Source organism: Microtus oregoni, unplaced genomic scaffold, assembly GCF_018167655.1.
Source record: "Microtus oregoni isolate MIOR12 unplaced genomic scaffold, Mior012 000006F_ref0000085, whole genome shotgun sequence".
NCBI lineage: Eukaryota > Metazoa > Chordata > Mammalia > Rodentia > Cricetidae > Microtus > Microtus oregoni.
Window position 1 is genome coordinate 54,089,856 of NW_024543065.1, and position 27,803 is coordinate 54,117,658.

The 27,803-nt window shown below is 41.7% G+C and overlaps 1 long non-coding RNA gene across 1 annotated transcript; it reads left to right on the forward strand.

Moving 5' to 3' along the window:
* The first annotated feature begins 423 nt into the window (after positions 1 to 423).
* On the forward strand, positions 424 to 25,430 carry LOC121450130. The gene is made up of 3 exons (XR_005974551.1): positions 424 to 571; positions 1,099 to 1,182; positions 25,395 to 25,430. It is a non-coding gene; the product is annotated as an uncharacterized LOC121450130 (long non-coding RNA).
* Positions 25,431 to 27,803: the final 2,373 nt, after the last annotated feature.

The following is a 27,803-nucleotide window of genomic DNA, read 5'->3' on the forward strand; positions in this document are numbered from 1 at the left end:
GCTAATATTTTCTGGGGAGCTCTCATAACATATATGTGAACCGACATAGTATCCTAATGTCTTCTACATCACAGCCACGTAAGGATTTAAGGTGGTGTCTGGGTGTTTGCGGGATAGTCAGGGTGTGGGTCAGTGGCAGTTGAGGTGGAGCGGAAATGATTCAGGAGCTATTCTTGCATTTTTGTGCAACTTCCTCATAACTTGCAGGTGGTAGAGGTTGATGTTCAAAATTTCCTTAATCCAAACTGCAATCTACCTTGTTTCTTTTTGGATGTGTATTGTGGGAAGCACCAGGAGGGTAGAGGTGAAATACCCAGAACTTCCTGAACATTCTGAAGTCTCAGAAACTGGGTGTTACCTGTTCTGATCTCACTACTTTTTATAATTATTTTTAGTTTACGTATATTATTACTTTCTGTGTGAAGGTGTCATGTCCCCTGCAATTGGAGTTACCGACAGCCATGAGCTACCATGTGGGTGTTGGGAATTGAACCCAGGTCCTGTGGAAGAGCAGCCAGTGCTTTTAACTGCTGAGCCATCTCTCCATCCCTCCTGATCTCACTACTTATAGGTCTGTGAGTAGGAAGTAGAGGATTTGACAGTTTCTGTGGCAGAAGAAATATTGGATAAGCAGAAAAGTAGTTGTATTTGTGCTTTGTTTCCATGTGCTTAATATTTAGGCATACCAATCTTTAAAAATAGTTTTCCTAGGGACGGGAGAGATGACTTGGTCATTCAGAGCACTTGCTGCTGTTGTAGAGATCTGGGCTAGAGTCTGAGCACCATCTGGTGACCCACGACCATCCACATACCCTGTTGCAGGGGCTCTGATGGCAAAACTCTCATAAACAAAAGTTAAACTAAATAATTCTAATTTTTTTTAAAAAAAATTTAACTAGTGCTAGGAGTATCATCAGTGATTAGAGTACTTGGCTAACTTGTATAGGTTCTTAAGTTTGATCACAACTCTACCGTAAAGTCAAAATTGTAATCTTGAACCTTGAAAGATGACCTGGTGCTGTGGTTTTTCCTGATATTCTCGCGGTAAGTCCTCTCTATCACACTGAGGTGACTTTTCTTTTTTTCCTCCATTTTCAGACTTCATCATGCTGTTTGGTGCTTTCATCCTTCTTTTACTTCCTCAGATACTCATTTTAGCCTGATAAAATTACAGAAGGCAAGGTAAGTAAAAACCTCCTGATATATAATATGTTGGCCTCAGTGTAGCCCTCACTGTCCTGGAGCTCACTCTATAGACCAGTGTAACGTGAGGGCCTACTTGTTGGGGTTTCTGTCCTGCCCAGTTGCCACAACCAGTAAGTCCCAAAGAAATTACACAGGAGTCTGCATTAATTATAAACCGATTGGCCTATTAGCTCAGGCTTCTTATTAACTCTTATAACTTATACTAACCCATTATTTTTATCTGTGTTAGCCACGTGGCTCAGTACCTTTTTCAGCGGGGCAGATTACATCCTGCTTCTTCAGTATCTGGACAGGACTGGGAGGGAATGAGCTTCCTCCTTCCCAGAATTCTCCTGTTCTCATTGACCTGCCTCTACTTCCTGTCTGGTTGTCCCGCCTATACTTTCTGCCTGGCTACTGGCCAATCAGCATTTATTTAATACATAATCGACAGAGTATAGACAATTCTCCCACACCACTTCCCCCTCTTTTTTTTTTAATCAAAGGAAAATATCCATAGTCAATTTTTGGGGAATGTGGATGTAGTATTCCAGGCTACTTCCTGCTCATTGGGGGTGCTTACAATCATATGGGAACCTAAAGAATATTTTGAATTATGATCAAGTCCTGACTGGAGAATCCTATGAGGTTTGATCATCTCAGACAGCAGTCTTGAACCTGTTCTGGATGCAGAACTTTGACATTTGGGCCATCTCTGCCTACCGGAGATTTCTCAGGTGGTCTTCCTTGACCAAACCTGGTTTTTCTTAACTCAGAATGAATGAATCCACAGTCTCTCATTTCCTGTGGAAACTAAAGCAAAATCTCTTCTCCAAAGTAACATACCTTTTGACTTCAATTTTGAAGTCAAGATATTTTCAAAATACCTATCTTGGATTAATTTAGAAGCATTTATAAGCAAATATCTTTTAGCAGCTGTTGCTCCTTCCTCAGTATTCAAACAACTCAAAGTATCAAGAATCTCTGTGTGTTTTCCATTTTTATGTGTCTTTATTTTAAACTCTTATTTCTTTTATTTTTATTTTTTGGCTTTTTGAGGCAGGGTTTCTGTGTATCTTTGTCCTGGAACTCACTTGGCTGTCCTTGAGCTCACAGAGATCCACCTGTCTCTGCCCCTCCAGTACTGGGATTAAAGGTGTTCTACCACACCTTGAACTCAAGAGATCTGTCTGCCTCTGCCTCCCAGGCATTGGGATTAAAAGTGTGCCACCACAACTTGAACTCACAGAGGTCCATCTGCCTCTGTCTCCCAAGTTTTAGGATTAAGGGCATGTGCCACTACACCTTGAACTCACAGAGGTCTGTTTGCCTCTGTCTCCCAAGTGTTGGAATTAAAGGGGTGTGCCACCACACCCAACTACTCTCTTTCTTTCTGTTTTATTTTTTTCTTTCTGTTTTATTTTCAAGCCTGCATATATTTTTAAACACACAGTAAATTATTTAGAGGTATTCTTTGTCTTTGAATCTCTCTTTACTGTATATCTCTCTTTTTCTGACCACATGAGTCTTTAATTTGCTAAGCAACATGAGTAGGATTAAAGCCGTGGCAATGATGACTAGATCCAGGCCATTCCTTAGCTTTCTGAGATTCCATGTAGTATGGAGGAGCAGGCTGCATCCCACTGCCTGGCTAGCTTAATCCCTGAAATAACCACACAGAAATTGTATTAATTAAATTACTGCCTGGCCCATTAGCTCTAGCCTCTTATTGGTTAACTCTGACATCTTGACTAACGCACTTCTATTAATGTGTATTACCATGTGACTGTGGCTTACCAGCAAGATTCTAACCTACGTCCGTCTGTCTCAGGCTAGAGATTTATGGTGTCTTTCACAATGCCCTTTGTCCCAGCATTCTGTTCTGTCTTCCCCTGCCTATCTAAGTGCTTGAGCCTATCAAAAGGCCAAAGCAGTTTTTTTTATTCAACCAATGAAAGCAACACAAATACAGAAGGACCTTCTACACCATTTCCCCTTTTCTGTTTAAACAAAAAGAAGGCTTTAACTTTAACATAGTAAAACTACATATAGCAAAACAGTTATCAAGCAAGAATACAGTTACAATATTTAGATATATTTTATCTTTAATCATACCAATGAAAAACCATAACTCTCTATTCATCCACTCTATCAAAGACTCCAGAAGGATATAATATTACCTAAATAAATGAGAAGTAAAGCAAATTCCAAAACTAGAAATGACAGAGACAATCTCGCTGCCTGGACACTCACCCAAAGTTCTTTTATACTGTTGGGGCATCCATCTTTGGCCTTCGGGCCCATATTATCCAGCAGACATTTCCACGAAGCAGGAAATTTCGAAGACAGTTCAGTCACTTTCTTCTGTATCCTGAAGAATGTCTCACAGACTCTTTCATGAATTAGGAACCCCAAAGGAACATCTCACCTTTAGTCAAGTTCAGCAGTCCTCTCTCTGCAGGTTCTTTATGTCCAGTTTATGCAACAGTCAAAGCAAGAGCAGTTTCTTGCCCAAATGGCTAATCAGCTTCATAAAGAGCCTCTTCGTTGCTCATTTTCCTCTTGAAGTAAATTGGTGCTGCCAGGAGCAGACGTATCTCATTGTCATGAAAAGCCCTAAGTTATTAAAACATTTTAAATGCTATATTCTGTAGTCTTTGAAAGATATGAAGAATGCCTATCTAACTAAAATATATCTCTATATATCTAGAAAATCTAACACGACTACAAGGTTGATTATTATTGATGATTATCCATTAACAACCTCTATTTCCTAATTAAACATTACATTTTCAAATGAACTACAATCACAATACCTTAATCAAGATCAGAAATACATATACATGTAACAAAATTGACCTGAAATTTATATTAATAAAACAAAAATCCATACCAATGCAAATTATTTATATCTATATCATATGCCCCTTTAAATGTAAAAGAACATTTATAAACAATATTTGGGAATATGGGCATAGTTTTTTTCTCTCCAAACTGCTTCATGCTATAAGGGGGCACTGTTAATCAGGTCTTTTATGGTGTATTCTGTTTGCTAGTTCCTCTCAGTCAGCAGTTGAGTAAAGTAATTTTTTGAGGGTGTTCAGAGCTACCTTTCAGGAGGGCGTGGTCTATCATACCATATTGGTCTAGAAGTAATCCATGGGGTCTCATCTTCTGTGAAAACAAGAGAAGAACCTCTTTTCCAAAGCATCATATCCTTAGACTCAAATTTTGAAGTCATAATACCTTTATAATATCCATGCTGGTTTAGCTTAGCAGACCACACAATGAAACATCTCTCTGTACTTAGGTCCTTTACAGTCAAAAAATTCAAAGAAAACACAATAATATACAAATCCAGACTCTCTGTGAATTTTCCATTTTAATGTGGCTTATTTTTCTTTACTTCTTTTAATCTATGACTATCTGTACTCTGTCTCTTTAAAGACTTTACCCCTTTTTAAGCATCAAATTTATATTATGACTCTGTATACTCTTTATCTTTTCTCTCCCAAGCCTATGTGCTTTATCTAACACTATGATCCATTTAGAGGTCTTTTATGTCCGAATCTGTCCTTATTGCATTGTCTGTAATTCTGTACCATCCAGAAGCACTTCTTAAAATGCTAACCACTCCTTAAAAACTTAAGTTGTGCCATGTAAGGGTAATATGATACTGCCTGTTTTCTGCCCAGTCTAAACTTTAACTGCACTGTTATTATGATAATTATGATAGTTCCTGCCTGAGATCAGTACAGTTCAGCATGGAGGAGTTGCTCCTGCCTCAGAGCCATTTGGAGCCCCTGAGCCATGCACAGTTCGAGGTACACAGCAATCCACATTGCCATCAAGAAAGCCATAGTAATTTACTCACAAAACCCCATTCAAATGCTCTGTCTCCTGCAAGAGACAGAGGTCGCGCTGGTGGCCCAGCCCAGAAAGTGGTATTTCAAAACCATCACTTTCTAGTAGACCTGATCCTGCTGCCTACCCAGGAAGGCAGTGTTGAGCTATGGGCATGGTCTCAGCTACTTTACTCCCAACCCCAAGTGGGCACACAAACATCCGAGCCCACAAATACTCCATAGCCGGAGTTTGTACTGGCAACAGGGCCCAGGAAGCCTTGTTTTAAAATGGCACAAGTATTTTTTTTATTGCGGAGTCAGGAAAATCTCTCTGGGGAAGCCCTTTAGCAAACAGCAAAAGGTTGTGTTAAACTCTTCTTTTTAAGCCCTCTTAGGTTTTACATTGAGTTAGTAGACCATGTTGGAGTGCCACTCTGTAGTATGGAGGAACGCGCTACATCCCGCTGCCCTGCTAGCTTAACCCCTGAAATAACCACACAGAAATTATATTAATTAAATTAATGCCTGGCCCATTAGCTCTAGCCTCTTATTGGTTAACTCTGACATCTTGATGAACCCATTTCTATTAATGTGTATCACCACGTGACTGTGGTTTACCAGCAAGATTCTAACCTACGTCCATCCATCTCAGGCTGGAGATTTATGGAGTCTTTCACAATGCCCTTTGTCCCAGCATTCTGTTCTGTCTTCCCCACCTATCTAAGTGCTTGGCCCTATCAAAAGGCCAAGGCAGTTTCTTTATTCAACCAATGAAAACAGCACAGTTACAAAAGGACCTCCTACACCAATTCCAGACACATGGTGGAGGTACCGGCTGTAACTGTGTTTATTTGATGTGGGAGAGTCATTTGTCAATCTGTTGATTTCATTGGTTAAGAAATAAAGAAACTGCTTGGCCCTCATAGGTTAAAACATAGGTGGGAGGAGTAAACAGAACAAAATGCTGGGAGGAAGAGGAAGTGAGCTCAGACTCACAGCTCTGCTCTCTGGAGCAGAGACACAATGCTCCCCTCTCCCGGACACGTGATGAAGTTCCGACCCAGGATGGACGTAGGCTAGAGTCTCCCTGGTAAGCCACCTCGTGGGCTACAGCAGATTATTAGAAATGGGCTAGTCCAGGTGCGAGAGTTAGCCTAGAAGAGGCTAGATAGAAATGGGCCAAGCAGTGTTTAAAAGAATACAGTGTCTGTGTAATTATTCCGGGGTATAAGCTAGCCAGGCAGCCAGGGTGCTGGGGACGCAGCCCTGCTGCTGCTATTACAACATTTATTGCCACAACTCTATGGTGTTTCAAAATTCCTGACAGCAAGCAAGCTGCAGCAGTGTGCTCACAAACCACATTAAAATGCTTCTTAGTCAGACCGCTTGCCTGAAAGAGTCAGAGTTTGCCCTGGAAGGACAGCCCAGAAATAAGGCATTTTAAAACAGCATGGCTTTTTTTCCTGCTACAGCAGAAAACCAAAACTCATGCTGTTAGCTTTTATCAACACCATTTAAGTGTTTCATGGCAGGAAATTTTAAAGAGTTGCATGGTTTTGCAACTAAAGTTGAGTCAGGAAGCCTCTCTTAAATGAGAGTGCTTACTTGCCTCTAGGAAGCAGAACAGACCTGAGAAACTGCTGCTACCAAGAATTCATGCTTTATTCTTTTCTGTCTAGAATTACTTCCCAAGCTCTCTTAGGTATTATGTGGATGTAGTTGTCCACGTGGGCACCATTTGTAACATGAGGGCCTGCTCATTGGGGTTTCTGTCCTTCCCAGTTCTGGACTAAGAATGTTCTTGTTTTCTTTAAAAACAAAAGAAAGGAAATGGTGTGGGACAATTCTGTATTCTGTCAATTATGTTTTAAATGAATGCTGATTCACCAGTAACCAGGCAGGAAATATAGGCAGGACAACCAGCCAGGAAGTAGAGGTGGGACAATGAGAACAGGAGTATTCTGGAAAGAAGGAAGCTCTATCCCCAGTTCTGTCCAGACACTGAAGAAGGAAGATGTGACCTACCCTGCGTAAAAAGGTACCGAGCCATGTGGCTAACAAGATAAGAATAACGGGTTATTATAAGTTATAAGAGTTAATAAGAAGCCTGAGCTAATGGGACAATCAGTTTATAACTAATGTAACTTCTGTGCGATTCTTTGGGACCTAACGACTGTGGGAACTGGGCAGGATAGAAACCACAAAAAGAAGGCCCTTATGTTACAGACCAGGTTAGCTTTGAACTCAGAGACCTCTCTGCCTCAGCTTCCAGATTGCTGGGATTAAAGGCATGCAATGCCACCTTCCAGATTTGGCTCTCATATACTTGTGCTGTTTGTAGGTACTTTTAATTTCCATGTCTCTAGGGTGATCCTGGGATTGGTTCTAATCTGAGTCTGTTGTAACTCTTTGACCAGTGTAATTGTTCCATAAATAATGCTCAGCCTTGGAAAGGGAGGGAGTCTACATAATGGGTATTGAGGCCCTTTGGAATCAGGCAGACTGCATGTGGATTTAATTCTACTTAGTGTTTATTAATGGTGGGCAGTTGGTATGGACTCTCAGAACCTCAGTTCCAGGAGCTACAACATGATGAAGAGACCCCCAACCGTTCTCACAGCTGACTGGGAGCAAACACTTGACAGCGAATGGATCATCAGCATCTCTAGAGATGAATTGTTATTGATGTCCATTTTCATATAGAGAAGTTGTAAGTAGCTTGGCCACATGGATGTAACTCTTGATGGTCAGCGTTGGGATTATGAACAGGCCTGGCTACCCAGGCTCTGTGTCTGCAACTGCTCCAAAGGTTAGACTGCATAACCCATGACAGTTAACAAGGATCAGCAGAGAAAACGGGCTTAAAGCGCTGGGCGTTGTGCTTGTGAAACAGCAGTCACCCATGAATGGCAGCTGTTACCACCGGAGTAGAGGCTTGTCTTCCATGAAGCTCTTGGCTTTGACCTTGTGTGTGGCAGATGGTGTCTCGAGACAGGGTGAGGTGGGAGTGAGATGGCTTTTTCCACTAAGCTGGGGTTTGCAAGGTGTTAGGGTTTCTTCTGATCCTGTTCTGTCAGACAGGTTTATTGGCAAACACCTTGATCCCAAAGCTGCCTGACAGGCCCTGGAAAGAAAATATGGGCACTGCGACTGAGCGGCTTTAGGGAGGGGCTCCCAATCCACACCAGTTGCTCAAGAACCACGTTCTGAGCCTTCCTTCAGAGATTGTGGACTCTTATTTCCCAATATCTTGCCTCTTTGCTTGGGGTAAGATCAGCCATCAGTGCAGCATAGTGGGGCCACTACCTCAAGCAGTACAGGAAAGGAGGAGACCTGCAGGGAGGAGGGGAATCCCACATGTTGGCTTCAAAGCAAGCAAGCATGCACCAGCTGTTTCCCTTGCCATGTGTGCTTTGGCTCTCTGCCCTGCCCAGGGGACAGCTTGGCCAGTGGGCCATCTGGCACTGCTGCCCCATCCAAGGCACTGGCCAGGTTACAGCACTGAGCCTGGCTTGCCAGAGTATGAGGGACCTGAATTCCTATCACTCATACCCCACTTTTCAGCTGTGTGGCCTTAGCAGTTCTCTCACCTTTTCTGAGCCTCAGTTTTCTCACTTGTGAGAAATTTGCAAGGATCAAATGAAATGAAATGCGCAAAGCCCCTAGAACGGCAGCTTCCGTACTACAGTGCTCAGTGAACACCCAGAGTGTGGTTGGTGCAGATGAACAGAGAAATATAAGATACCATCCCTTCTCTTTAACGGGTTATGATTTAGAAAGGGTGCGAGCTAACACGTCAAGAATGGCAGGCCTAGCACATCCCTGGCCAACATAGCACAGGCAGTGAGAGCTTTGGGGTTTGGAGTAGCAGAGCTCCTCACGGACGTCCTTCTGACCAAGTGATCTGCTCATGTGCTGGAAAGAAAGGTAGGAAGCCCTCCAAGGTGTGGAACAAGGTCAATGTGTAGGTGAGGTCAGCTTGTAAAGGGCTTATGTCATGTTAAGGGGCTTGGGGTTTCTCAGAAGGCTTTTGGGGGTGAGAATCACATTGATTTCGAGACTTATTCTGACACTTGATCATAAAGTAAGAAGTTTGAAATATGTGTTGATTGTAGAGGAGTTTCCATGTTAATAAATCTGATTGCAAAATATGAATTTTTTTGAACCAAAGTCTTACTATATAGCCCCGGCTGTCCTGGAACTTCCTCTGTATACCAGGTTGACCCCAACTCACAGAGAATCTCCTGCCTCTCCCTCTTGAGTATTGGGACTAAAGACATGTATCACCATGTCCTACTAAAACACAAGGATTTTTATTTTACTCATAAAATAAAGAATATGTTTTTGGGGAAAGTGGAGGTAGAAGTTTCATTTAAGAAGCCATTGAGCCCCTTCCTTCCTGTTGTCAGGCTCTGCACGTGTGTGTGTGTGTGTGTGTGTGTGTGTGTGTGTGTGTTTGTGCGTGTGTGCGTGTGTGTGTGTGTGTGCGCGTGCGTTTGTATGTGCTTGCGTTTGTGTGTGTCTGAGGGAGACTGTGATCTGATAACTCCTCAGCTGTTTGAGTTATGCAATATATCTCCACAGGGCGTATGGCCTTGGAGCATCTGGAGCAATAGGAACTTTGGTGAATTTTTCAGAAAAGGAATTTTTTTATTATTGTTATTTTTCATGTGGAGTGCTTTGCCTGCATGTGTGAATGTGCACTGTGTGATGCCTGGTGCCCTTGGAGGTCAGAAGGACTCAATGGATCCCTTGAAACAGGAGTTACAGATGGTTGTGAGCCACCATGTGGGCCCTGGGAACTGAACCTACAACTTCTGTAAGAGTCCCCAGTGCTCTTAATGGCTGAGTCAACTCTCCAGCTCCAGGAAAGAGTGGCAATTGGATGGACTTCAGTTTTTTTTTTTAACTTTTTTTTTTATTGAGAAAAGGAAAAAAAAAACAAATTTCCTCCTCCTCCCACCCTCCCATTTCCCTCCCCCTCCTCCCACCCTTCTCCCCCTTCTCCCTCCCTTCTCCCCCTCCCCCCACTCCTCTCCCCCTCCCTCTCCAGCCCAAAGAGCAGTCAGGGTTCCCTGCCCTGTGGTAAGTCCTAGGTCCTCCCCCCTCCGTCCATTTCTAGGAAAGTGAACATCCAAACTGGCTAGGCTCCCACAAAGCCAGCACATTACGTAGGTTCAAAACTCCGTGCCATTGTCCTTGGGTTCTCATCAGCCCTCATTGTTCGCCATGCTCAGAGAATCCAGTTTTATCCCATGCTTTTTCAGTCACAGTCCAGCTGGCCTTGGTGAGCTCCCAATAGATTAGCTCCACTGTCTCAGTGGGTGGGTGCTCCCCTCGTGGTCCCGACTTCTTTGCTCATGTTCTCCCTCCTTCTGCTCCTCATTGGGACCTTGGGAGCTCAGTCCAGTGCTCCAGTGTGGGTCTCTGTCTCTGTCTCCATCCATCACCAGATGAAGGTTCTATGATGATATGCAAGATATTCGTCAGTATTGCTCTAGGATAGGGTCATTTCAGGTTCCCTATCCTCAGCTGCCCAAGGAACTAACTGGGGACCTCAGCTTGGGCATCTGGGAGCCACTCTAGGTTCAAGTCTCTTGCCAACCCTAAGGTGGCTCCCTTAACTAAGAATTGTGCTTCCGTGCTCCCCTATCCAACCTTCCTTTATCCCAATCCTCCTTTTCCCCCAAGTTCCCCCCATTCTCCCCTTCTCACTTTTCTCTCCCCATCTCCCCTTACCCCCATCCCACCCCACCCCCAAGATCTCAATTTTCTCCCCGGCAATTTTGTCTACTTCCCATAGCCAAGAGGACAACTATATGCTTTTCCTTTGGTTCACCTTCTTACTTAGCTTCTTTGGGATCACCAATTGTAGACTCTGTGACCCTTGGACCTTGGCTAGAAACCAATTATGAGTGATTACATCCCATATGGGACCTACTAAAACTGAGAAGCTTCTGTAAAGCAAAGGACACTGTCACCAAGACAAAAAGGCAACCTACTGACTGGGAGAAGATCTTCACCAACCCCTCAACAGGCAAAGGTCTGATCTCCAAAATATATAGAGAACTCAGAAAACTAGACTTTAAAATGCTAATTAACCCAATTAAAAAATGGGGCACTGAACTGAACAGAGAATTCTCAGCAGAGGAAGTTCAAATGGCCAAAAGACACTTAAGGTCATGCTCAACCTCCTTAGCAATCAGGGAAATGCAAATCAAAACAACTTTGAGATATCATCTTACACCTGCCAGAATGGCTAAAATAAAAACCTCCAATGATAGCCTTTGCTGGAGAGGCTGTGGAGGAAGGGGAACCCTCATCCATTGCTGGTGGGAATGCAATCTTGTGCAACCACTTTGGAAATCGGTGTTTCAGTTTCTCAGGAAATTCGGGATCAACCTACCCCTGGACCCAGCAATACCACTCCTGGGAATATACCCAAGAGATGCCCTATCATATGACAAGAGCATTTGTTCAACTATGTTAATAGCAGTATTATTTGTAATAGCCAGAACCTGGAAACAACCTAGATGCCCTTCAATGGAAGAATGGATGAAAAAAGTGTGGAATATCTACACATTAGATTACTATACTGCAGTAAAAACAATGACTTCTCAAATTTTGCATGCAAATGGATGGAAATAGAAAACACTATCATGAGTGAGGTAACCCAGACCCAAAAAGATGGACTTCAGTTTTACATTGTTCTTTGATGGAGGAAGGTCATTGACTAATAAAGGCACTGCCCTGGCCCATTTTATTGGTTAGAGGATAGGTGGGAGGAGTAAACAGAACAAAATGCTGGGAGGAAGAGGAAGTGAGCTCAGATTCTCGACAGCTCTCCACTCAGGAGCAGACGCCTGAGAGAGACGCCATGCCCCGCTCCCGGCATGAAGCTCCGACCCAGGATGGACTAGGCTAGAATCTTCCCGGTAAGACCGGTTATCACAGATTATTAGAGATGGGTTGATTGGGATGTGAGAATTAGCCTGTAAGTGCTAGAGCTAAAGGGCCAAGCAGTGCTTAAAAGAATACAGTGTCTGTGTAATTATTTTGGGGCATAAGCTAGCCAAGCAGGCGGCCGGGGTGCTGGGAACACAGCCCCGCCGCCCTTATTACTACAGTTCTTGCTCTGCAATCATTCAAAAAGGACAAAAAATAACTATGCCCTCTAATTGTTTCTCTGCGGATGCAGAGTTTACCAATGTAGAAACTCTCAAATAAGAGGTGTTATACAGCTGGCCCCCAATCCTAGGCTCAAGGTCTATTCCTGCCTTTTAGTACCAAGTAGCTGTGGACACAGGTGCATGCCACTGGCTACAAATTCTCTTCATAGTTTCACCATTTGCAATATCATCTCACAAGAGGTACCTGATTCTTCCCAGAGTCTTTGAAGGTGGCTAGGCAGGTGCCTGTCTGGCCATGGAGAAGTTATCATTTGAGTCTTGCACATGGAGCCTCGTTACTCAAAGCTCATTGTTCCTCAGGGAGGAGATAGGAGCTCACTCCTCCCAATCAGTCCTCTCAGTGCATATTGACCAAGTGCTCAGGGCACCCTGTAAACTGGAAGTCCACAGAAGGCATATGCTCAAGAAAAAGTGTGATTTCCCATGTTGTTTATTATGGAAAATTATAACACAGGAGACATTGGTTCTCTGTTGTGGGAGCTCCTTCTGCTCCTTCAGCCAATAGCTGATGAGATACCAGCCCATTGGTGCATGGTCTCTCTTTCTTAAAAATCCAGCAACTGCCCTTGCTTGCTCTCTGGCTTCCAGCTCTGCTTCCGGCAACTAGGCTCCTTTCCTGATTGTGCAGAGGGCTGTTGTCTGGGACGGTGATCTGTAAGTTTTTCCCCTTTAAATAGATAGCCATTCTATTAATCATAATTCCAAACTGGTGTGGATTGTTTGTGACTTACGCCTTCAGTTCTCCTCCCCCAACACTGGAGACACAGAAATATTTTGGTTTGGTAATATTTTTTCTAAATCATAGCTTAATTTTATTATTTCATCCTGAAGGACACAGTCTAAACCTTAATGTTTGCCTTTGTTCTCAAGCATCTTTTCTAAGATGGCGGAACTACAGTGTGGAGACTGATGTACATATATCAGGGGTGTTCTCTGGGGTTCTCCAAACTGTGGGCTCTTTTGTTTATCTACTTTTTTCTTTTTATTGAAAATATAAGACATTGTATAGCCAGGTAGTGGTGACACATGCCTTTAATTTCCACACACAGAGGCAGAGACAGGTGGTTCTCTGAGTCTACAGAGACTCAGCCTGGGCCACAGAGTGAGTTTCAGGACAGTCAAGACCACAAAGGAAAACCCTGTCTTTGGGGGAAAAAAGACATCATACATAATAAGAGGTTTCCTTTTTTTTAAATTAATTAATTAATTAATTTATTAAAGATTTCTGCCTCCTCCCCACCACCGCCTCCCATTTCCCTCTCCCTCCCTCGATCAAGTCCCCCTCACTCATCAGCCCGAAGAGCAATCAGGGTTCCCTGCCCTGTGGGCAGTCCAAGGACCACCCACCTCCATCCAGGTCTAGTAAGGTGAGCATCCAAACTGCCTAGGCTCCCATAAAGCCAGTACATGCAGTAGGATCAAAAACCCATTGCCATTGTTTTTGAGTTCTCAGTAGTCCAATAAGAGGTTTCCTTATGGAATCTTTATGCATTGGTGTCTTTATTCTTTGTTCTAATTTATTCCCCTTCTTCAGGACCCTACCACATCTGGCTGTTTCCTTTCCTTCAGTTCCCCTTCTGCTTTCATGTTATGTGTATACCGTGACTTCCTTTCTTTCTCCCTTCTTTAAGATCTCTCCCACACCTCTCATCATCCCCCCTTAGTTTGTTGCTCATTTAACCTTTAAAGACACAAGTATCTTTTTGCATTCTAAGTTGGCATTTTCAAAAGCCAGAGATTTATTTTAGTTGTCTAGCATCTGGGTCTGTTACTCCTTTTTGTACAGCCTTAGTTAATCTTTGTAAAAAGTCACTAAAGTGTTGTCTCTGGCCCAGTTTAACCCTGGTATATGATTCAATTAATTTTCTTGGTTCTTGGTTCTTGAATCCTGTCCAAAGCATTTAAGGTAGCTTTGTGGCATAGGGACAAGATTTGTTCATCATAAAAACTTGAACCTGTGGGTCAATATAAGGGTCTTTACCAAGAATTTGATCTTGGGAAGTCTCAAGGCCTTTTGCTTTTCCCTGTTGTTCCAAAATTTTCACTTCTTTTCTGAAATAACATCTAAATATCAGTGCTGGTCCATCATTGACTGCTGAAACTAACTGAATCCAGTCATGTGGCTTTGCTTTGATGCTAAAAACCCAAATTTTTATTATCTCCCTAATAAATGCAGAATGCAAGCCATAAGATACTATTGCTTGCTTAATTTCTTTTAGATCATTCATTCCTATAGGTATCCATCTACCTGATTTGGATCCTTTTGGGCCTTTAGAACTTGATGCTTTGTCAGAGTAGATTACAGGGTAGGAAGTTAAAACCCTTGGTAAGTCATCTCTGGCAGCTACTGATGATATTGAATCATGTCCTTGTGCCTTCTTTCCCTGTTTATCAGCTCCAATAATTTTCTCAATTATTTCAAATAATTATTAATGTTGTCTTTTTGTAAAGCCCGAATCTCCTGGCCTGTATATATTTCTGGTGATTTCATTGAGGCACCTAGCCTCTGGTCCTCATTCTGCACATGTGATTCCAAGGTCTGGAGCTTCTCCTTTAAAGATAACATCTCATCCTTTGACATTACTTGGATAGTGTGCAGATTGCCATCCTGGAGAGATACTCTATCTGCTAACTTATCATATCTTTTTAACAAATTTTGATTGTCAAATTCAACATTATGAATCCTTCTAGATAATTTCTTAGTACCCTTAGATGGATTCAATTTTGTCTGTCAAATCAATGTTATTCTTTTTAATAGTATTAATTTTTCAAGTAACTTTTGATTTTCAATGGCACTAATCCTGTCAACTAGCTATTTATTATTAGTCTGCATCATTCCTAAAAAGTGTCATAATCTTTTTAATGATAGAATATGAAGAAGAAAACTGAGTCCCAATACACAATAAATTGAAGTATCACAGTAACCATATAAGCCTCATATAACACAATCAATAGTATTCCCAAAAGTTATTAAAAGTTTCAATACTAACGTAGTCTGCCATATTGATTTATTAATTACCTGTTTTGGGATCTGGTAAACTGTATTTTCAAGCAGATGTTGCAGTGGTGACAGGAATGGTCCTGAGTGGCTTTAGTTTCCCTCCTTGGTACTGGTTAAATACTGGGAAATATGCATTGCTTGACAAATTAAAAGCAATTAAATCATTTCCATACATGGAGCAAGAAACTAAGAACTCACAGGCAGGGAACAGAAACCGGAAGCTGCACAAGTTGCAACAAGGCAAAGAACTGTGCCAGGGAATGTGGCAGACATGAGTGCACTTGGGAAATTTCCCAGTTATCACTTGCAGTAAGCCCTGCTGTGGCAGGGGTTCTACAAAAAAATGCTTCCTTTCTTCCTTCTTTTCTTCCTTCTCTCTTTCCCTCCCTCCTTCCCTTTCTCTCTCCCTCCCTCCCTCCATTTTCTTTCTTAATTATTATTTCTTCTTATTTTTTTAAAATTGAGACAGGATTTCTCCTTGAACTTGAAACTCTCCTTTTCCCCTAGACAGACTGATCAGTGAGACCTGCAATTCTCCTGTCTCTACCTCTCCCAGCAGAGTTATCACAGTCACTAATGTCCAGCTTTGACATGAGCACAAACTTGGGTCCCCGTGCTCACATGACTAGTGGTACTCACTCACTGAGCTATCACTGAGCTCCTCTTTTTATGTTTGTTGCGGTGATGGGGGCCAAACTAAGTCTTGGGCTTGCTAAGTGAATGCCCTGTCCCCAGGATGCTTTTCAGCCTCTTACAACTTTAGTTTTTCAGGGTTAGTTTAAATGCTTGCTGTGAACACTGTCTTGATCTTCCCTAGAGGGCATTTTTGTCAGATCTTTTCACTAGATGGCAGGTAAGGAGTCCTTCTTGCCTTCCTTCTTCTCTTTCTGCTAAGTGTTTGTATGGTGTGTGTGTGTGTGTGTGTGTGTGTGTGTAAGTGAACTCATCTGTGTGTGCATGTGGGGAGGCCAAAGATTGGTCCGAGTGTCTTTCTACAACTTAAAATGTTTTTAAAAGTTTATTTTTATTTGTATGTGCATGCGTGTTTTCCCTGTATGTCTACATGTGTATCACGTGCATGCCTGGTGCTTGCAGAGGTCAGAAGAGGGCATCATTATCCCTGAAACTGGAGAGAGAGATGGTTATGAGCTACCATATGGGGGCTGGGAGTCAAACCTGGTCCTCTATTAAGTAATAAGTGCTTTCACCATGGAACCATATGTTTATGTGTAACTCGCCATGGGTGTATGGATTCACATGGGTCTGTGAAATGAAGATTAGAGACACATGAGAATTAACTTAGCCTCTTTGGCTGCAGGAGGCACACTCTCTGTGAACTGAAGCACTTTCCCATGCCTCTTGGCGTCTTTATTTTTTCCTATCTTTACACTTTAGGTAGTAGATTTCCATATCTCTAAACAAACTGAATGAGGTTTCCGAACATACAATGCCAGGTGAAAATTGGTTTTTCAGGTATCCTCTAAACAAAGTTTTGCATGTGAGTTGTATCCATGGGAAACTCACAGACAAGATTCACATAGGGCAAAAAAAGGTAACACAAAGGATGGATAGGGGCTGAGTGAAGACTCTGGAGTCAGGACAGGTATAGCATCTCTCCAGCTCCTGCACCTTACACACAGGGTCTTTCAGTGAGCCCAGAGGTCACTGTTTTAGTCAAACTGTTTGACAAGTGAGTCCTTCGGATCAGCCTGTCTCTGCCTCCTCCCTCCTTCCAGGTTACAGGTGCATGGGATCTGAACTCAGGACCTAATGCTTGCATGGCAGGCAGGCACTTTACAGACTGAACTGTCTCTCTCAGAACTGAATGTTGTTACCCTAAAGAAAAGGAAACTGAGAATATCTTTACTTTATGTGAATATTACAGTGTTTCAAAACATCATATGATACTCCATTATTCTGTACAATTTTATGTTTTGAATCAATTAAAAATAAATTTCATGGTACCAGATGATCTGTCCTTCCAGAGCGCTTGCCCCCAAGTACCCCTCCAATCTGCAAGGTAATAGGATTCCCTAAGGCAGTCTGCTTCAGGGTGGAGGGTCTGGGGACATAGTGGTGAGGGCAACTGCTACAGGACTTTCTTTGTCCCAATGAGCCTGCAACCAGCAAGCGTGCCCTTTTGCCTGCAAGGTCCCTGGCCAGCAAGTGGCCCAGATCCTGTACCAGAAGACCTGTCCTTCTGGAGGGGTGAGTGAGTGCCCGACCAGTGGCCAGCCTGACGCCCTGGAAAGAGGAGCGCAGGAACCCCCCCATTCCCCTAAACCTTCTGGCCATTCAGCAGTGCTTCTCCATGGCTACTGCCTTTCTCAACTTACCCCATCCCAGCTTACTCCTCAAGCACTTCTTTCCATCTGTGGGGTTCTTAGATCCACCACCACAACCTACTCTAGGGTGGAGAGGATCTGAGAGACTCCAGTGCTGAGGGGACCTAAGAGAGGGCAGACCAAGAAAAACCCCCAAGTACCCAGGTAGCCACAGCAAATTTCAGACCAAGCTGACAAGACTCTCCTAACAGCATTTGAAGGAAGAGATGGCAGGCACAAATGCAAGAATTCCTCCAACAATCCCAAAAACAACATGATAACACCAGAATCCAACGAATATACAACAGGAAAACTTGAACACCCTAATGCAGAAAAAGTAGAAGAAATAGACTTTAATGTAACATAATGAAAGTGATAGATTCCTTAACAGGATGTGGAAAACGCCCTTAAAGAAATAGATGATAAGAATAACAAAAAGTTTGAAGAAATGAATAAATAATTCAAAGATACCCTAGAAAACCAAAAAAAAAACCCCAAACAAAAAACTATCAAACAGGTAATAGAAACAGTTCAAGATTGAAAACTGAAATGAAGGTAATCAAGAAAACACAAACTGAGGGATGGCTGGATATGGAAAATTTAGGTAAATGAACAGGGACTACAGAGACAAGTATAACCAACAAAATACAAGAGATAGAAGAAAGAATCTCAGATACTGAAGATACTATAGAGGAAATAAACTCAGTGATCAAAGAAAACAGCAAATCCAACAAATTCTTAACACAAAACATCCAGGAAATCTGGGACACCATGGAAAGACCAAACCTAAGAATAATAGGGGTAGAAGAAGGAGAAGAATTACAGCTCAAGGGCCCAGAAAATATATTCAAGAAAATTATAGAATAAAAGTTTCCCAACCTGAAGAGGCTATTCCTATGAAGGTACAAGAAGCATACAGAACACCAAATAGACTGGATAAAGAACAAATCCCCTTGCCATATAATAATCAAAACACAAAACATATAGAACAAAGAAAAAATATTAAGAGCTGTAGTAATGGGGGCGGCGGGGCTGCGTTCCCAGCACCCCGGCCGCCTGCTCGGCTAGCTTATGCCCCAAAATAATTACACAGACACTGTATTCTTTTAAGCACTGCTTGGCCCTTTTAGCTCTAGCACTTACAGGCTAATTCTCACATCCCGATCAACCCATCTCTAATAATCTGTGAGAACCGATCTTACCGGGAAGATTCTAGCCTAGTCCATCCTGGGTCGGAGCTTCATGCCGGGAGCGGGGCATGGCGTCTCTCTCAGGCGTCTGCTCCCGAGAGAGCTGTGGAGTCTCTGAGCTCACTTCCTCTTCCTCCCAGAGTTCTGTTCTGTTTACTCCTCCCACCTATCCTCTAACCAATAAAATGGGCCAGGGCAGTTCCTTTATTAGCCAATGACCTTCCTCCATCATTTCCCCTTTTTCGGTTTAAACAAAAAAAAGGCTTTAACTTTAACATAGCAAAATTACATATAACAAAACAGTTATCAAGTAAAAGTTACAATAATCTTTATCATAACTAAGGAAAACTATAACTATAACTAACTATTCTTAACTCCATCAAAGACTCCAGAAAGATATAATATTACCTAAGTAAACAAGAACTAAGAAACTTCAAACTCTAGAAATGACAAAGACATCTCGCTGCCTGGACAGTCACCCAAATTCTTTTGTACCGTTGGGGCATCCATCTTTAGCCTTCAGGCCCATGGTATCCAGCAGACATTTCCATAAAGCAGGAAAATTCAGAGTCAGTTCAGTCACTATCTGTTGTGTCCTGCAGAATGTCTTGCAGACTCTTTCATGAATCAGGAACCCCGGAAGATCATCTCACCTTAGGCAAGTTCAGTAGTCCCCTCTCTGCGGGTTCTCTGTGTCCAGTTTATGCAATAGTCCAGGCAAGAGCAGTTTCTTGCCCAAATGGCTATCAAACTCCATAAGGTGCCTCTTCGATGCCCATCTTACTCTTGAAGTACATTGGTGCTGCCAGGAGCAGAGTGTCTCATTGTCATGAAAAGTCCTCAGTTATTAAAACATTAAATGTCCTATTCTGTAATCTTTGAAAGACATGAAGAATGTCTATCTAAAATATATATCTAGAAAATATTAACTAACATGACTACAAACTTGACTATTAATATTATCTATCAACAACCTATATTTCCTAATTATACATTACATTTTAATGAACTACACAATCACAATACCTTAATAAAAATCAGAAACATATATATAACAAAATTGACCTTAAATCTCTATCAATAAAGCAAAATCTATACTAATGCAAATTATTCATACCTATATCATATCCCCCTTTAAATGTAAAAGAACGTTTATAAACCATATTTGGGAACATGGGCGCAGTTTTTTCTCTCCAAACTGCTTCCTGCTGAATGGGGGCGTCGTTAATTAGGTCTTTCATGGTATAACCTGTGTGCTAGTTTCATCTCAGTTGACAGTTGAGCGAAGCAATTTTCTGAAGATGTTCACACCAACCCTTCAGGAGGGCGTGGTCCATCATACCAAATCGGAATAGAAGAAATGAACAGCATCTCATCCTCTGTGAAAACAAAATAAGAAACTCTTTTTCCAAAGTATCATATCCTTAGATACAAATTCAAAATATCTATGTTGGATTAGTTCAGCAGCATTTATAAACAAATATCTTTTAGTAGCTTTTGCTCTTTCCTCAGCATTCAAATAATTCAAAGAGAGCATAATAGCATACAGTATCAAAATTATCTGTGTATTTTCCATCTTTGTGCAGCTTTGTTTTAACCTCTATTTTGTTTATTTTTACTTTTAACTCTTTGCTTTTTGAGACAGGTTCTCTGTATCTTTGACCTGAAGTAACTCTGTAGACCAGGCTGTCTTTGAACTCTCAGAGATCCGCCTGTCTCTGCCTCCCAGGCATTCGGGATTAAAGGTGTACACTACTACACCTTGAACTCACAGAGATCTGTTTGTCTCTGCCTTCTAGGCACTGGGATTAAAGGCGTGTGCTACCACACACAACTCTCTTCCTTTTTTTGTTTTTTACTTTAAAAACTTCAACTTTTAGTCTGCATATATTTTTAACACACTGTAAACCATTTAAAAATTTTCTTTGTCTTTGAATCTCTCTTTACTGTATATCTCTCTTTTTCTGACCACATGAGTCTTTAATTTACCAAGCAATGTCAGTAGGATTAAAGGCGTGGCTTTGCCAGCTAGATCCAGTCCATTCCTTAGCTTTCCAGCCTCATGGCTGAGGTACTGGCTGTAGCCAGCAAGCGAGCTTCAGCAGCCTGTGCTAGCAAACCGCACAAACCGCCTGCGTAAAAGAGTCAGAGTTTGTCCTGGCAGGACAGCCCAGAAAGCCGGCATTTTTAAATGGCGCAGCTTTTTTCCTGCTACGGCTGAAAACCGAAACGCATGCGTTCAGCTTTTCGTCAACACCGTTTAAGTGTTTCGTGGCAGGACCTCTTAATGAGCTGCAGGCTTTGCAGCTAAAGCTGAGTCAGGAAGCCTCTCTTAGATGAAGCGCTTGCTTGCCTCTAACAAGCAGAGCAGACCCGAGAACACAGCGAGTCTAGTTGCCATCAAACAAATCGTAGCACTTTACTCCAAATGCTCTATTCAAAAGCTCTGTCTCCCGCAGGAGCCAGACAGAGATCGCAATGGTGGCACAGCCCCAGGAAGTCACGCTTTAAAATGACACAGCATTTTTTCTGCTCCTGTTGCCGAATCAGGAAATCTCTCTAGAGCACGCCACCAACAAACAGCAAAAATCTGTGTTAAACTCTCTCTCCCTTATTTTTAAGCCTTCTCAGGTTTTTTAAATGGGTTTAGTTGTCCACACGTCTGGGCGCCAACTGTAGTAATGGGGGCGGCGGGGCTGCGTTCCCAGCACCCCGGCCGCCTGCTCGGCTAGCTTATGCCCCAAAATAATTACACAGACACTGTATTCTTTTAAGCACTGCTTGGCCCTTTTAGCTCTAGCACTTACAGGCTAATTCTCACATCCCGATCAACCCATCTCTAATAATCTGTGAGAACCGGTCTTACCGGGAAGATTCTAGCCTAGTCCATCCTGGGTCGGAGCTTCATGCCGGGAGCGGGGCATGGCGTCTCTCTCAGGCGTCTGCTCCCGAGAGAGCTGTGGAGTCTCTGAGCTCACTTCCTCTTTCTCCCAGCGTTCTGTTCTGTTTACTCCTCCCACCTATCCTCTAACCAATAAAATGGGCCAGGGCAGTTCCTTTATTAGCCAATGAGCTTCCTCCATCAAAGAGCAGCAAAGGAAAAAGGTCAAGTAACATATAAAGGCAAACCTATCAGAATTACACCTGACTCCTCAATGGAAACCATGAAAGCCAGAAGGTCCTGGATAGACGTGCTGCAGAAACTAAGAAACCATGGATGCAAGCCCAGACTACTATACCCAGCAAAGATTTCTTTCACCATCAATGGAGGAAACAAGGTATTCCAGTAGAAAACAAATTCAAACAATATGTAGACACCAACCAGCCTTACAGAAAGTAATTGGAAGGAAAATCACAACCTAAAGAGTCCAACAACACCCACAATAATGTAGACATCTAACAACCCTCCACAAGCACAATCCAAAGAAGGGAAACACACAAACTCTACCACCAAAAAAGATAACCGGAGTTAACAACCACTGGTCATTAATATCACTTAATATCAATGGTCTCAATTCACCTATAAAAAGGAAGAGGTTAAGTGAATGAATGAGAAAGAAGGATCCAACATTCTGTTGCTTAAAAGAAACACACCTCAACCACAAAGACAGACATTTACTCAGAGTAAACAGACACAGAGGAAATTCAGAGAATCATTAGATCTTACTACAAAAGCCTGTATGACACAAAATTGGAAAATGTAAAAGAAATGGACACTTTTTTTAGATAAGTACCATATACCAAAGTTAAACCAGGACCAGGTGAACAATCTAAATAGATCTGTTAGTCACGAAGAATTAGAAGCTGTTATCAAAAACCTCCCTACCAAAAAAAGCCCAGGTCCAGACAGTTTCAATGCAGAATTCTACCAGAACTTCCAAGAAGACCTAATACCTATACTCCTTAAGGTATTTCACAATAGAGAAACAGAAAAGTCATTGCCAAATTCCTTTTATGAAGCTACAGTTACCCTGATACCAAAACCACAGAAAGACTCAACCAAAAAAGAGAATGACAGGCCAATCTCACTCATGAACACTGATGTGAAAATCCTCAATAAAATATTGGCAAACCGAATCCAAGAACAAATTAGAAAAATTATCCATGATGATCAAGTAGGCTTCATCCCAGGGATGCAGGGCTGGTTCAAACATACGAAAATCTATCAATGTAATCCATCATATAAATAAACTGAAAGAAAAAAAACCCCATATGATCATTTCATTGGATGCTGAAAAAGCATTTGACAAAATTCAACATCCCTTTATGATAAAGGTCTTGGAGAGATTAGGGATACAAGGGTCATACCTAACTATAATAAAAGGTATTTATAGCAAGCTGACATCTAACATCAAATCAAATGGAGAGAAACTCAAAGCCATCCCACTAAAATCAGGAACAAGACAAGGCTGTCTGCTCTCTCCATACCTCTTCAATATAGTACTTGAAGTTCTAGCAATAGCAATAAGACAACATAAGGGGATCAAGGGGACTCAAATTGGAAAGGAAGAAGTTAAACGTTCCTTATTTGCAGATGATATGATAAGTGTACATAAGCGACCCCAAAAACTCTGCCAAAGAACTCCTACAGCTGATAAACACCTTCAGTAACATGGCAGGATACAAGATCAATTCCAAAAAATCAGTTTCCCTCCTATACACAAAGGATAAGGAAGCAGAGAGGGAAATCAGAGAAGCATCACTTTTACCATATCCACAAATAGCATAAAATATCTTGGGGTAACTCTAACCAAGGAAGTGAAGGATCTATTTGAAAAGAACTTTAAGTCTTTGTAGAAAGAAATTGAGGAGGATACCAGAAAATGGAAGGATCTCCCTTGCTCTTGGATTAGGAGGATCAACATAGTGAAAATGGCAATTCTACCAAAAGCAATCTATAGATTCAATGCAATCCCCATCAAAATCCTTCACAGATCTTGAGAGGACAAAATCAACTTTACATGGAAAAACAAAAAAACCAGGATAGCCAAAACAATCTTATACAATAAAGTAATTTCTGGAGGCATTACCATCCCTGACTTCAAATTCTATTACAGAGCTTCAGTATTGAAAACAGCTTGGTATTGGCATAAAAAAGGGAAGTCGACCAATGGAATCGAATAGAAGACCCACAAACCTATGAACACCTGATTTTCGATAAAGGAGCTAAAAGTATACAATGGAAAAAAGAGAGCATCTTCAACAAATTGTGCTGGCAAAACTGGATGTCAACCTGTAGAAGAATGAAAATAGATCCATATCTATCACCATGCACAAAACTCAAGTCAAAATGGATTAAAGACCTCAATATCAGTCTGAACACACTGAACCTGATAGAAGAGAAAGTGGGAAGTACTCTACAGCATATGGGCACAGGAGATCACTTCCCACGTATATCCACAGCAGAACAGACATTAAAGACAACATTGAATAAATGGGACCTCCTGAAACTGAGAAGCTTCTGTAAAGCAAAGGACACTGTCACTAAGACAAAAAGGCAACCCACTGACTGGGAGAAGATCTTCACCAACCCTGCAACAGACAAAGGTCTGATCTCCAAAATATATAGAGAACTCAAGAAACTAGACTTTAAAATGCTAATTAACCCAATTAAAAAATGGGGCACTGAACTGAACAGAGAATTTTCAACAGAAGAAATTCAAATGACCAAAAGACACTTAGGTCATGCTCAACCTCCTTAGCCATCAGGGAAATGCAAGTTAAAACAACTTTGGGATATCATCTTACACCTGTCAGAATGGCTAAAATCAAAAACACCAATGATAGCCTTTGCTGGAGAGGTTGTGGAGCAAGGGGTACACTCATCCATTGCTGGTGGGAATGAAAACTTGTGCAACCACTCTGGAAGTCAGTGTTTCGGTTTCTCAGGAAATTCGGGATCAACCTACCCCTGGACCCAGCAATACCACTCTTGGGAATATACCCAAGAGATGCCCTATCATATGACAAAAGCATTTGTTAAACTATGTTCATAGCAGCATTATTTGTAATAGCCAGAACCTGGAAACTATCTAGATGCCCTTCAATGGAGGAATAGATGAAGAAAGTGTGGAATATATACATATTAGAGTACTACGCAGCGGTAAAAAAACGACATTGTGAATTTTGCATGCAAATGGATGGAAATAGAAAACACTATCCTGTGGTATCCCAGACCCAAAAAGATGAACATGGGATGTACTCACTCATAATTGGTTTCTAGCCATAAATAAAGGACATTGAGCCTATAATTTGTGATCCTAGAGAAGCTAAATAAGAAGGTGAACCCCCCAAAAAAACATATAGTCATCTGCCTGGATATGGGAAGTAGTCAAGCTTGCCGAGCAAAAACTGGGAACATGGGGGTGTAGTGACATGGGGCTAAGGGAAAATGGGGGTGAGAAACGTGAGAAGGGGAGGATGGATTGAGCTTGGGGGAATGGGATGGTGGGGATAAAGGAAGGGTGGATATGGGAGCAGAGAAATATATATCCTAATTAAGGGATCCATCTTAGGGTTGGCAAGAGACTTGACTCCAGAGGGGCTCGCAGGTGTCCAGGGAGATGTTCCCAGATAGTACCTTGGGCAACTGAGGAAAGGGAACCTGAAATGACCCTATCCTATAGCCATACTGATGGATATCTTGTATATCACCTTAGAACCTTCATCTGGCGATGGATCGAGAAAGAGACACAGACCCAAATTGGAGTACCAGACTGAGCTCCTAAGTTTCAAATGAGGAGCAGAAGGAGGGAGAACATGATCAAGGAAGTCAGGACCACAAGGGGTGCACCCACCCACTGTGACAGTGGAATTGATCTATTGGGTGCTCACCAAGGCCAGCAGGATTGGGACTGAATAAGCATGGGATGAGACCAGACTCTCTGAACATGGCGGACAATGAAGACTGATGAGAAGCCAAGGACAATGGCACTAGGTTTCTATCCTAATGCATGAAGTGGCTTTGTGGGAGCCTAGCCTGTTTGGATGCTCACCTTCCTGGACCTGGATAGACATGGGAGGACCTTGGACTTCCCGCAGGGCAGGGAATCTGGACTGTTCTTCAGTCTCCAGAGGGAGAGGGAATGGAGTGGGGGGAGGGGGAGATGAGTAGGGAGTGGGGGAAGGGAGTGGGGGGAGGGGGAGATGAGTAGGGAGAGGGGGAAGGGAGTGGGGGAGGGGAGATGTGTGGGAGGAGGTGGAGGGAAATGGGAAATGGGGAGGAAGCGGAATTTTTTTTCAACAACCAAAAAAAAAATAAACAAAAAAAGACCTAATGATTCTCTTAATTTCCTCAGTGTCTGTTGTTATATCCCCCTTTTCATTTCTGATTTTGTTAATTTGGATATTCTCTCTCTTCATTTTGATTAGTTTGGATAAGGGTTTCTCAAACAACCAGTTTTTTGTTAAATTGATTCTTTGAATTGTTTTCTGTGTTTCTATTTTGTTGATTTCAGCCATCAATTTGATTATTTCTTCTCTTTTAGTCCTTTTGGATGAGTCTGCTTTTTTTTTTCTAGAGCTTTCAGTTGTGCTGAAAAGTCGCTAATGTGAGCTTTCTCTGTTTTCTTTATATGGGCACTTAGTGCTATGAACTTTCCTCTTAGCACTGCTTTCATATTGTCCAATAGGTTTGGGTATGTTGTGTCTTTATTTTTGTTGAATTCAAGGAAGACTTTAATTTCTTCCTTTATTTCTTCCCTGACCCAGGGGTGGTTCAGTAGTTGATTGTTCAGTTTCCATGAGTATGTAGGCTTTCTGGGGGTTGAATTTTTGTTAAATTCTAACTTTATTCCATGGTGATCTGATAAGACACTGGTGGTTATTAAAATTTTTTTGTATCTTAGAAGTTTGCTTTGTTACCAAGTATGTAATCAATTTTCGAGAAGGTTCCATAAGATGCTGAGAAAAAGCTATATTCTTTCCTATTTGGGTGGAATGTTCTATAGATGACTTTAAGTCCATTTGGTTCATTACCTCCATTAGTTCTCTTATTTCTGTTAGGTTTCTGTCTGGTTGACCTGTCTATTGGTGAGAGAGGAGTGTTGAAGTCTCCTACTATTAGTGTGTGCGGTTTGATATGTGTTTTGAGTTCAAGTAATGTTTCTTTTACATATGTTGGTGCTTTTATATTAGGGGCATAGATATTCAGGATTGAGACTTTGTCCAGATGATTAGTTCCTGTTATGAGTATAAAATATCCCTCTCCATCTCTTCTGATTGATTTTAGTTTGAAGTCAACTTTGTTAGAAATTAGTATGGCCACAATTGCTTGTTTCTTAGGTCCATTTGCTTGATAAACCTTTTCCCAGCCCTTTACTCTGAGTAGATGTCTATCTTTGTGGTTGAGGTGTGTTTCTTGTAAACAGAAGAATGTTGGATCCTGTTTTCGTATCCAATCTCTTAGCCTGTGCCTCTTTATAGGTGAGTTGAGTCCATTGATATTAAGTGATATTAATGACCAGTGTTTGTTAACTCCTGTCATTTTTTCTTTTTTTGGTAGTAGAGTTTGTGTGTTTCCCTTCTTCTAGTTGTGCTGGTGAAGGATCATTAGATGTCTGAGTTATTGTGGGTATTGTTGGACTCCTTTGTTTGTGATTTTCCTTCTATTACTTTCTGTAAGGCTGGATTTGTAGCTATGTAGTATTTAAATTTGTTTTTATCCTGGAAAAAATTTGTTTTCTCCATTTATAGTGAACGAAAGTTTGGCTGGGTATAGTAGTCTGGGCTTACATCCATTGTCTCTTAGTTTTTGCAGTACATCTATCCAGGACCCTCTGGCTTTCATGGTTTCCATAGAGAAGTCAGGTGTAAGTCTGATAGGTTTACCTTTATAAGTAACTTGACCTTTTTCCTTTGCAGCTCTTAACATTCTTTCTTTATTCTGTAGGTTTTGTGTTTTGATTATTATGTGGTGTGGAAATGTTTTTTTTTTATCCATTCTATTCAGTGTTCTGTATGCTTCTTGAATCTTCAAAGGAATATCTTTCTTTAGGTTGCGAAAGTTTTCTTATATAACTTTATTAAATATATTTTCTGGACCGTTGAACTGTACTACTTCTCCTTCT